General features: G+C 47.7%; 1 protein-coding gene across 5 annotated transcripts in view; it reads left to right on the plus strand.

Moving 5' to 3' along the window:
* Positions 1-12,365, plus strand: part of STK31 (serine/threonine kinase 31) — a 369,252-nt gene that overhangs the window by 210,868 nt on the left and 146,019 nt on the right. The gene's annotated exons all lie outside the window — the stretch shown is intronic.

Here is a 12,365-nt window from a genome sequence, read left to right on the forward strand (position 1 = left end):
TCGTTCATTACAGGAAAGTTAATTAAACCGATGGGGGTTATGCTTTTCCTTCAGGCTATGAATACTAGTAAATCATAAAACTGTAATCCAGCTCTGCATAATGTATAAACATACACAAAGGAGCGCAAATGCCTAGTGCATAGACAATCTTTTTACTCCGTTCAGAACGGGGATCTGCTTTGTTTAGGCAGGGGTTCTGCCCCTCTGAGGAGCAATCATGGGTGGCCAGCGGACATCAGACTCTCCGCTGTGTCTTGTGCATAGAACAATGTATGGGTACATCGTTTCCTGCAATAGGGCCATCCTACCACAGTATATATGCAGAGGGTGGTCCTTAAAGGGGAGGTTCACCCTAAAAAACACTTTCTCTAATTACACTGGCCCCCCACATTACAATACGATTATGCCTGTTATGTTTTTTTTGATGCTGTACATACCTTCGTACAGCTATTCACCCGTGGCTTCGGGGTTGCGAGTCCCGCGGGAGTGGGCGTTCCTCACATGCTGGTGATTGACGTTTTGACAAAAAAACAGCTCCCCCCCGTCGCGTAAGCCGCGCCACGATTGGCGAAAGGAGCCGAACGGCGATGCGCAGTATAGTGCCGACTCGCCGTTCGGCTTCTTTCGCCAGTCGTGACGCAGCTTACGCGATGGGGGGGAGCTGGTTTTTTGTCAAAACGTCAATCACCAGCATGTGAGGAACGCCCACTCCCGCGGGACTCGCAACCCCAAAGCCACGGGTGAATAGCTGTACGAAGGTATGTACAGCATCAAAAAAAACATAACAGGCATAATCGTATTGTAATGTGGGGGGCCAGTGTAATTAGAGAAAGTGGTTTTTAGGGTGAACCTCCCCTTTAAGTGATTTAAAGGGATGCACATCTTTTTTTTTTTTTAAGCACTGTCTTTGCAATGTGGGGTCTCCCAGTGCGTTGATCACTTCTGTTGGGATCATTCACTTGTTGTCTCTGTATACAATACCTTTGCTTGTGTGCACTTTTTTTTTTTGTGGAAGTTGTGTGTTTTTTTTTCTTTTTGTGGGGAGATTGTTGTGTAACCGGTGAGTGAGGATGAGCTCTGGCGTGTTCGCATAGAACACGTGCAGAGCCCGCCAGGAAGTGTGCACGGCGCTGTGCTAATCACAGCCAGGGAGACATTGTACCGATGCTCGGCTGCAGGGATCGTGAAATGTCTCCCTGGCTGTTGTTAGCGCAGCACCACGCACACTTCCTGGCGGACCATTCTCATCGGATGGACTGATCGTGTGTACGCGGCCTCAGTGGTTTATTTTTCAGAGGAGGAGGTGTCCTCCTAATTTATATCTTTGCTGGAGAAAGCACAGTCCCTTGGCAGATGCCAAGGCCTAAAAAACAACCGTTGGGACTCACAGATGCAGTGCGTGACATCATCCTACATTTAAAACAGTCAAGTTTTTTGGGTGTGTTCCATGGGGCTCCAAAACTTTTCCACTTCATTCTCATATGCAGGAGATCCTTTACAAAGACTGGGTGCAAAAGTCTTTATCCCCCAAATAGGTTTGCTCAACCCCCTCACCGGTTACACAACAAAAAAAGCAAAAGCACACAACTTCCAAAAACCCTCAACTAGTTCAGCATTTTGGACATACATAGTGGTACTAGTTTAAAATGTGAACAAAATGAAAAACATTAACAACGGCAGTGTAACGGTCACCACCGTTTACGATCTCCCATTCCATCACCCCACGACAGCTTATCTGACAGTTCGACAAGCCAGCAGACACGATCTATTCCCCCAGAATTAAGACGAGACACAAGCTCTGTTCTTTCTGAGTCAAACGAATGAATGAATGCTTTAATGGTTAGCTCTCTTATATACAGTACAGACATTTCACAGTAATCGAAAGAACAAAGACACACTCCACCCACACATCACACAATGGGGCTTCAATCACATTCTTTTAGATAATGACATTCAGAGGAGTTAATTATCCGCCAGACGTCCTGTCTCCGACAATAAGTGATTCACCTGCATAATGCACATTCCTATGTCAGACGTTTTGGCACCAGTCTGACATAATTAACATGACCCAATTACTAATAAGTATCCAGACAGCCTGTCTCCGCATACAGCTTGACAAGTCACATTCCACATCTTATACTTTTCACACAAAACAGTGTTATTAGCATACATAATGAAAGGTCTTAGAAGCCAGGCTAAATTAACACCTAAAAGTAGGGTTGTCCCGATACCGATACTGGTATCGGTATCGGTGCCGATACTAAGCATTTGCAAGAGTATCTGTACTCGTGCAAATGCCCCGATACCAAAAACCGATACCTTCGGGCTCTGTACTTTCAGCTGTCAGCAGGAATTCCCTGCCAACAGCTGAAAAGTAAAGAAAAAATGCTGCCAATTACTGGTTGTTAAGGAACGGGGCCGACCGCTTCCTTAACAACCAATCACGTGTTCCTTAACAACCAATCACTTCTCTCCCCACCTCCTCCTCCCCTCTCACCAGCTATCACCAGGCTCGGGACCGCATGTCTGTGGAAACTTCCTGCAGAGGTAAGCAAGCCCAGCTTCCCCCATTCCACTGTCTTCTCCCTTCTGCCGTGTGCAGCTCTCACATTCAGCTCTGCTCTGCTATTTCTGTCCAGTGAGCAGGAGTGAGTCCTGTGTGACCTCCGCACAGATCTAACTTTTCCCTGGCAGCTGCATGGCTCTGCACACAGTGAGGCTTCTCCCCATGCCCTGCGTGTCCGTACTTAGCCTGGTGGAGCCCCCCCTATCCCCCCTCTCCCCCCTCTCCAGCCTCTCCAGCAAGCAGAGCCACAGACACACGGCCAGCACCACTGCAGCAGGTCAGTGTGTGATTAGATTAGATTCACTTTTCTTTGCCAGTCGTTTTGTTATTTAACACTATATAATTAGAATTTGACACAGCAGCACAGCACATATATTGTATACTTATTTTTGGTGGGAAACATACACTGGGTGTTTGCACCAGCTGAATATGTTCAATTATGTTTATTTAAGTAGCAGCCATACATTTTGTTTTGTTTAATTTGAATAGAGAGCAGTAGCCAGGATTGTGACTCCCCTCCCCACTTTATCAGCCCTCCCTTTTTTTTTCTCTGTTACCAGTCTGCCCAGCCACACTCTCCCAGTCTGCCCAGCCACACTCTCCCAGTCTGCCCAGCCACACTCTCCCAGTCTGCCCATCTACACTCTCCCAGTCTGCCCATCTACACTCTCCCAGTCTGCCCATCTACACTCTCCCAGTCTGCCCTGCCACACTCTCCCAGTCTGCCCTGCCACACTCTCCCAGTCTGCCCAGCCGCACTCTCCCAGTCTGCCCAGCCGCACTCTCCCAGTCTGCCCAGCCGCACTCTCCCAGTCTGCCCAGCCGCACTCTCCCAGTCTGCCCAGCCGCACTCTCCCAGTCTGCCCAGCCGCACTCTCCCAGTCTGCCCAGCCGCACTCTCCCAGTCTGCCCAGCCGCACTCTCCCAGTCTGCCCTGCCGCACTCTCCCAGTCTGCCCTGCCGCACTCTCCCAGTCTGCCCTGCCGCACTCTCCCAGTCTGCCCAGCCGCACTCTCCCAGTCTGCCCAGCCGCACTCTCCCAGTCTGCCCAGCCGCACTCTCCCAGTCTGCCCAGCCGCACTCTCCCAGTCTGCCCTGCCGCACTCTCCCAGTCTGCCCAGCCGCACTCTCCCAGTCTGCCCAGCCGCACTCTCCCAGTCTGCCCAGCCGCACTCTCCCAGTCTGCCCAGCCGCACTCTCCCAGTCTGCCCTGCCGCACTCTCCCAGTCTGCCCTGCCGCACTCTCCCAGTCTGCCCTGCCGCACTCTCCCAGTCTGCCCTGCCGCACTCTCCCAGTCTGCCCTGCCGCACTCTCCCAGTCTGCCCAGCCGCACTCTCCCAGTCTGCCCAGCCGCACTCTCCCAGTCTGCCCAGCCGCACTCTCCCAGTCTGCCCAGCCACACTCTCCCAGTCTGCCCAGCCACACTCTCCCAGTCTGCCCAGCCACACTCTCCCAGTCTGCCCAGCTACACTCTCCCAGTCTGCCCAGCTACACTCTCCCAGTCTGCCCAGCTACACTCTCCCAGTCTGCCCAGCTACACTCTCCCAGTCTGCCCAGCTACACTCTCCCAGTCTGCCCAGCTACACTCTCCCAGTCTGCCCAGCTACACTCTCCCAGTCTGCCCAGCTACACTCTCCCAGTCTGCCCTGCTACACTCTCCCAGTCTGCCCAGCTACACTCTCCCAGTCTGCCCAGCTACACTCTCCCAGTCTGCCCAGCTACACTCTCCCAGTCTGCCCAGCTACACTCTCCCAGTCTGCCCAGCTACACTCTCCCAGTCTGCCCAGCTACACTCTCCCAGTCTGCCCAGCTACACTCTCCCAGTCTGCCCAGCTACACTCTCCCAGTCTGCCCAGCTACACTCTCCCAGTCTGCCCAGCTACACTCTCCCAGTCTGCCCAGCTACACTCTCCCAGTCTGCCCAGCTACACTCTCCCAGTCTGCCCAGCTACACTCTCCCAGTCTGCCCAGCTACACTCTCCCAGTCTGCCCAGCTACACTCTCCCAGTCTGCCCAGCTACACTCTCCCAGTCTGCCCAGCTACACTCTCCCAGTCAGCACATCTTCACCCCAGCCTCATCCAACTCCCCCAAACCACCCCTTTACCTTCTCTTCCTAGGTGATAGGTATCGGTAATCGGTATCGGCGAGTACTTAAAAAAAAGTATCGGTACTCGGTGTCAAAGTGGTATCGGGACAAACCTACCTAAAAGCTAGACATCTGACCTTTACAGACTTCATTAGCATCTCAACAGCCTAGGTTAAGCATTGAAAGAGACTGTTGTGGACAGCATTAACCAAACTGTAATATTCCAAGATATCCTGCAAAACATGAATTATCATTTCTCAGCCATCCTATGCCCAAAAGGGGCACAGGATGACCCTAGACCCAAGTCAGTGACGCTGTCACAGGAGTACCCCCCATCCTTCAAAGATCTCTGGGTGTCACGGGTCATTCCGTTACATGTAGTATCAGCTGTGAATTAATTTCTTACATAGTATGGTATAGTTACATAGTAGGTGAGGTTGAAAAAGGGCACAAGTCAATCAAGTCCAACCTGTTTGTGGGATTATATGTCAGTATTACATTGTATATCCCTGTATGTTGTGGTCGTTCAAGTGCTTATCTAATAGTTTTTTTAAACTATCGATGCTCCCCCCTCAGACCACCACCTGTGGAAGAGAATTCCGCATTCCTTAAGCTCTTGCAGTAAAGAACCCTCTACATAGTTTAAGGTTAAACCTCTTTTCTTCTAATATTGAGTGGCCACGTGTCTTGTTAAAATCCCTTTTGCAAAAAAGTTTTATTATTATTGTCACCAGTAAGGTATTTGTGAATTGAAATCGTATCCCCTCTCAAGCATCTCTTCTCCAGAGAGAATTAGTTCAGTGCTCGCAACCTTTCCTCATAACCAATATTCTCTAGACCCTTTTTCACACAAAAATGGAACCTCCACTTTTCAGAAACCTAACCCCCCCCCCCCCCCCCCCCCCCGGTGTCACATTTGGCACCTTTCAGGGGGAGGGGGTGCAGATACCTTTTTCTAATACGTCACTCCTCCCACCCACAACACCCACCCCCGGTACCAGAAGAAAGCTGGGACCAGTGAGGACAAGCAGTGCGGCTAGCGCATGCGCAGTAGGGAATCGGGAAATGAAGCCGCAACGCTTCACTTCCTGATTCCCTTCGAGGATGGCGGCGGGGAAGCCGAGAGCCACAAATCTGTACCCTATTTTGTAGACACTATCCATTTTTGTGCAAACCAATCAATATACACTTACTGCAATTTTTATCAAAAATATGTAGCAGAATGCATATTGGCCAAAAGTGATGAATAAATGTTTTTTTTAATTGGGTGTTTGGATCAGCAATTTCATTTTGATCTATCAAATAACTGAAGGGCTGTTTATTGGATTAACAGAAAATGCGCAATATGCATCAAAATGAAATTAGACAGGTGCATACATTTTGGTACCCCAACAGAAAAATCGCAGAAAAAACATCTCCAGTTCAGTTAGATTTTGATGGTTGCCGAGCATGGACAGCCCGCTTCAAATCACCCCACAGATGTTCAATGATATTCAGGTCTGGGGACTGGGATGGCCATTCCAGAACATTGTACTTGTTCCTCTGCATAAATGGCAGAGTATATTTTGAGCAGTGTTTTGGGTCGTTGTCTTGTTGAAATATCCAGCCCCGGCCGGCGTAACTTCAACTTTGTGACGGATTCCTCAACATTATTCTGAAGAATCTGCTGATATTAAGTGGAATCCATGCGACCCTCAACTTTAACCAGATTCCCAGCACTGGCCACACAGCCCCACAGCATGATGGAACCTCCACCAAATGTTACTGTGGGTAGCAAGTGTTTTTCTTGGAATGCAGTGTTCTTTCTTTTGCCGCCATGAATAACTCCCCTTGTTATGACCACACAACTCAATCTTCGTTTTATCAGACCACAGCACCTTATTCCAAAATTAAGCAGGCTTTTGCAAATGTGCGTTTGCATACCTCAAGCGACTCAGTTTGTGGCGTGTGTGCAGAAAAGGCTTCTTTCCCATCACTCTCTCATACAGCTTCTCCCTGTGCAAAGTGCGCTGAATTGTTGAAGGATGCACAGTGACACCTTCTGCAGCAAGTTGATGTTGTAGGTCTTTGGAGGTGGTCCATGGGCTGTGTTTGACTGTTCTCACCATCCTTTGCCTCTCCAATATTTTATGTGGCCTGCCACTTCTGGCCTTAACAAGAACTGTGCCTGTGGTCTTCCATTCCCTCACTATGTTCCTCACAGTGGACACTGACAGCTCATATCTCTGTGATAACTTTTTGTAGCCTTCCCCTAAACCATAATGTAGCACAATCTTTGTTTTCAGATCATTTGTGAGTTGTTTTGAGGCCCCCATGTTGCCACTCTTCAGAGGAGAGTCAAAGAGAACAACTTGCAATTGGCTTTAACCACTTACCCCCCGGACCATATTGCTGCCCAAAGACCAGAGTACTTTTTGCGATTCGGGACTGCGTCGCTTTAACAGACAATTGCGCGGTCGTGCGACGTGGCTCCCAAACAAAATTGGCGTCCTTTTTTTCCCACAAATAGAGCTTTCTTTTGGTGGTATTTGATCACCTCTGCGTTTTTTATTTTTTGCGCTATAAACAAAAATAGAGCGACAATTTTGAAAAAAATGAATATTTTTTACTTTTTGCTGTAATAAATATCCCCCAAAAATATATAAAAAAACATTTTTTTTCCTCAGTTTAGGCCGATATGTATTCTTCTACATATTTTTCGTAACAAAATTCGCAATAAGCGTTTATTGATTGGTTTGCGCAAAAGTTATAGCGTTTACAAAATAGGGGGTATTTTTATGGCATTTTTATTAATATTTTTTTTACTAGTAATGGCGGCGATCAGCGATTTTTTTTTTTCCGGTATTGCGACATTATGGCGGACACTTCGGACATTTTTTACACATTTTTGGGACCATTGGCATTTTTATAGCGATCAGTGCTATAAAAATGCATTAGATTACTATAAAAATGCCACTGGCAGTGAAGGGGTTAACACTAGGGGGCGGGGAAGGGGTTAAGTATGCCTGGGTGTGTTCTTACTGTGGGGGGGGGGGGGTGGCCTCACTAGGGGAAACACTGATTTTCTGTTCATACATTGTATGAACAGAAAATCAGCATTTCCCCTGCTGACAGGAACGAGAGCTGTGTGTTTACACACACAGCTCCCGTTCCCCGCTCTGTACCGAGCGATCGCGTGTGCCCGGCGGCGATCGCGCCCGCCGGGCACACGCACGGGAGTCGGGGGCGAGCGGGGGGCGCGCGCGCCTCCGGCGGCGCACGTGCGCCCCTAGTGGCGGCTAAAAGGTAGGACGTCCATTTACGTGGTCTCGCCTAGGAGAGCCACCTTGTGGACGTATAATGACGGTGCGGCGACGGCAAGTGGTTAAATACATTTTCTCATGACTGGATGCACCTGTCTGTGAAGTTCAAGGCTTAATGAGCTCACCAAACCAATTGTGTTTTCCAATTACACAGTGCCAAGTAGTTAAAGGTATTCAAATCAACAAATTGACAAGGGTGCCCACAATTTATGCACCTGTCTAATTTAATTTTGATGCATATTGTGCATTTTCTGTTCAATAAACCTCATTTCACTACTGAAATATTACTGTGTCCTTCAGTTATTTGATAGATCAAAATGAAATTGCTGATCCAAACACCCACATATTTATAAATGACAATCATGGAAATTGTCAGGGGTTCCTAAACTTTTTCATATAACTAACTGCAAAGGTGATCAAATACCACAAAAAAATGCTCTATTTGTGGGGGAAAATGGACATCAATTTTGTTTGGGTACAACATCGCATGACTGTGCAATTGTAAGTTAGAAAACGCAGTGGCATATCGGAAAAAAAAAATGGCCTGATCGTTAAGGGGGTAAATCCTTCCGGGGCTTAAGTGGTTAAACGGTAACTCCACTTTCAAGAGGGGAAAAAAAGGCAAATAAAGAAAAAATATAGCGTATATAATTGAGCTACAATTCATATTATAACTGAATGTTTTTAAAAATTACCTTTCGATTTCAATCTGCAGCCACTGTAATTTTCTGAAAATGCAATATGGCTACCTGCAGTTGTTCTGACCACCCCTTACAAAAACATGGAGCTTGCACAAACCGTACAGCTGCTAAGTGGCAAGGTCTTTATAGAGCAAAAAGGTCAAACACAAGGCCCGCGGGCCGAATCTGGCCCTCCAGGCCATTTCATGTGGCCCTCAAACCTTTCCTGCTGCAGGAGAGCTCCAGCCCTCCTCTGGTCCTCCTCCAGACCCTTACTTTCTGCTTTTAATCAATGCATCCAGCTTCTTCCCTGGAGCAGCATAAGGAAAGGGGGTGCACTGTGATGTAAGGGAGAGTGGGGGACTCAACTACTGATGGTGGGGTGGCTCTTGACATCCAATGTAAGAGGAGGGGATGCGCTGGACATCTAATCTTACAGATACAACCGGCCCTTTTAAAAGGGGCAATAAATGCTGATGCAGCCCACAATGAAATTGAGTTTGACACCCATGTTATAGAGGGTTGCTGCTGTCAAGAGTTTATCTTCACCTCCAACATGCTTATGGTGACATCAAGGCAGGTGTTACCCACACTGTCTGTCCCAAAATTTCAGAATTAACAATGCCCATATAGCCCGCTATAGATTTCTTAATAGACAAATCACTTATCACTAGTGGCCTGTCCTAACAGTAAAAAACAACTCTGCTTTCTACATTTAAAATAAATTGTTTTGGTTGCAACACTTGCTGTGTGTTTCCTCTGTTTACAAAGGTCTCCTCCCACAGTCCACAGACATTCTGGCAGCCTAACTGACTGTGTACAAAGGTCTCCTCCCACAGTCCACAGACATTCTGGCAACCTAACTGGCTCTTGTCTACATTGGCCCCAGTATGTGTGTACAAATTGCCCATGTATATGTGTCACCATACTCTACATGCCATTCACAAACCCAAGGGAGGATTGAGGAAAATGCTTTTCCACTAAAATTTTATGAAAACTTTAAGTGTATGAAATTGTAGCCAAAGGGTTCACTGAGAGACAGCTATAACTAAACATATTTATTAGATTTAGAGCACTTCATCTGATATGATTTACTTTAAAATTTGCAACCACTGCAGTAACATGAAAATCTGTTGATTGGACTGTAATATAAACCAAAGCCAACAATTATGAATAATTTCATTATTCACTTCATTACCGCGCTATAGCAGACCTTCTCTGTAACTAAACTGGTAACCTGTAAAAAAAAATTAAAGCGTCGCCTATGGAGATTTTTAAGTAATGAAGTTTGGCGCCATTTCACGAGTGTGCGCAATTTTAATGCATTACATGTTGAGTATCTATTTACTCAGCATAACATCAACTTTCACATTATACAAAACATTTTTTTTAAACATGTTAAAAACAGCACAGTACCACCCAGGGCGCGGTCCTACTGGCTATAACATCTCACACTAAGCGCTGCGTAATCTGTTGGCGCTATATAAATCCTGTATTATAATAATAATAATAACAACTGCATTCAACAGCTCAGTTTTTGCCTAGTATAGAAGGACTTGGCTCCCGGTGGGGACCATTGGTCCTGGAGATTTTTTTTTTCTTTTTTTCCCAGCTTTTTGATTTCTGTGATCTACTATCAACAGCCGGGCTGGGTGACAGGCTGGATAATATAGATCCTGGTAGTCTCCCCAGCCTGGCCATCAAGTGTGTGCAGACCCTAGATTTTCATATCTATCTCTATCTCTATATATAGTATTTTTTATCTACTTTTTTTTTATCACTAAAAAAGTTGTTTTGATGGTAAGCAATTTTTCGTGAACCTGATATAGGGGATCGCACGTTTTTTTCCTATGTGCACTATTTAATAAGTGTATGGTACGCATATGTATGTGTTTTCACATCCTCCTGAGAAGAATATTTGCATACGAGCCCCTGGTACACATTTATATACATATATGTTTGGTGGTTTGTCATTTAGGGGTGATATATATAGGGGTTAATAATTGTAATTATTGCATAGAATTAGGTGGGTGCAGGCCAACCACCAGGGTAGCACAATCCATATACTATACTTATTTAGTGTTGGCCACGGCCCTGGTGTCCCAGACTCTTACTGAATGGGCAAAATTGTTGCACCATGAGTTGGAAAAGCAACAGGCTTCCCCGGTCTGCGTGGAACTGGCAGACCAGTTGGTGCATGGACTTAAGTATGTCTGCGATGTGGCCTTGGATACGGCCCCCTTGCTTTCTAGAGCCTCCGTATCTGCTGTGGTGCTACGCTGCCTAATTTTGGCTAAAATGCCGGTCTGCTTACCAGGCATCTAAGAAGGCTCTGGCGGATTTGCCTTTCCATAGAGAGAGGCTCTTTGGACCCTCGCTGGATGACATTATTAAAAATGTCATTGGAGGTAAGAGTACGTTGCTCCCACAATCCGGAAAAGGTAAGGAGCCACGTCGTAGGCCTGTGCCTTCCTTTTCCGCTCAGAAGCATTTTTTTCCGCCCGCCCGGGGCAGCAGGTAAGCGTCCCCAGACCGACAAGGTGCCTGCTGGGGGATAGAAGCGTCCCTGGTTTCGCAAGCAAAACAAGCCTGCAAACAAATCCACGACAGCTTATAGGTTGCGAGTTAACGTCTCGGTGGGCTTCCCTGCTTTCCAGGAGGAGGGGGTCCGTCTGATCCTGGACATCAAGGCCCTCAACACCTTTTGTAAAGGTAAAAGGGCTCAGGATGGAAACTGACCAAGGACGCGTACTTGCATGTCCCCATATGCGCCAGGCATCTGAGGTTTCTGCGGTTTGCAATTGGGGACGAGTACTACCAGTTTGTAGCTCTCCCTTTTGGCCTGGCGTCGGCACCAAGGGTTTTCACCAAGGTGCTCGCCCCGATTCTGGCTTTGCTGTGACAGCGAGGCATCGCATTCGTGGGCTTCCTGGACGACCTCCTTCTGAGAGCTGCTTCCGCCTCAGAATTAGAGGATGTGGGGACAGCCAGTCAGACTCTCCGGGAGTTTGGTTGGGTTCTGAACTTCCTGAAGTCGGTGTTGGTACTGACTCAACGCCTGGAGTACCTGGGCTTGATTCTGGATTCCTCAGTGGCGACAGCTGTTGGCATCCCACAAGTGGTCATCGCTGCGCTTTGGCATGAGTCCTGGGTCTCATGGTAGCCACTTTTAAGGCGGTACCATATGCTCAATTCCACACTCGAGTCTTGCAAAAGGAGATCCAGTCCAAATGGGACAAGTCTCCGTTGTGTCTGGACTGTCAAATTTGGGTGAGCCAGCTAGTCAGGGATTTCCTGATCTGGTGGCAGATGTCTCCGGCCCTTCAGTCCGGGACGTCGTTCGATCCTTCTCATTGGACGGTAGTCACGACAGACACCAGCCTGATCGGTTGGGGGGGTGTTTGGGGCGTACAGTCGGCACAAGGTCGCTGGACACAGGAAGAATCCCACCTGCCGATCAATGTACTGGAACTTCAGGCTCTCCACATGGTCACAGAGGCTGCAGGGACGCCCAGTCAGGATCCAGTCGGACAACGCCACGGTGGAGGCATATGTCAACCATCAAGGGGGAATAAGGAGTTCAGCTGCAGCGATGGAGGTCGCTCACATCCTGCAGTGAGCAGAGCGGCACGTGCCGGCTCTATCGGCCGTGTACATTCCGGGCGTAGAAAACGGTCAGGCAGACTATCGAAGTCGTCAGATGCTGGACCAAGGGGAATGGTCGTTAC

The sequence above is a fragment of the Rana temporaria genome, chromosome 5, assembly GCF_905171775.1.
Source record: "Rana temporaria chromosome 5, aRanTem1.1, whole genome shotgun sequence".
In the NCBI taxonomy this organism is placed as follows: domain Eukaryota; kingdom Metazoa; phylum Chordata; class Amphibia; order Anura; family Ranidae; genus Rana; species Rana temporaria.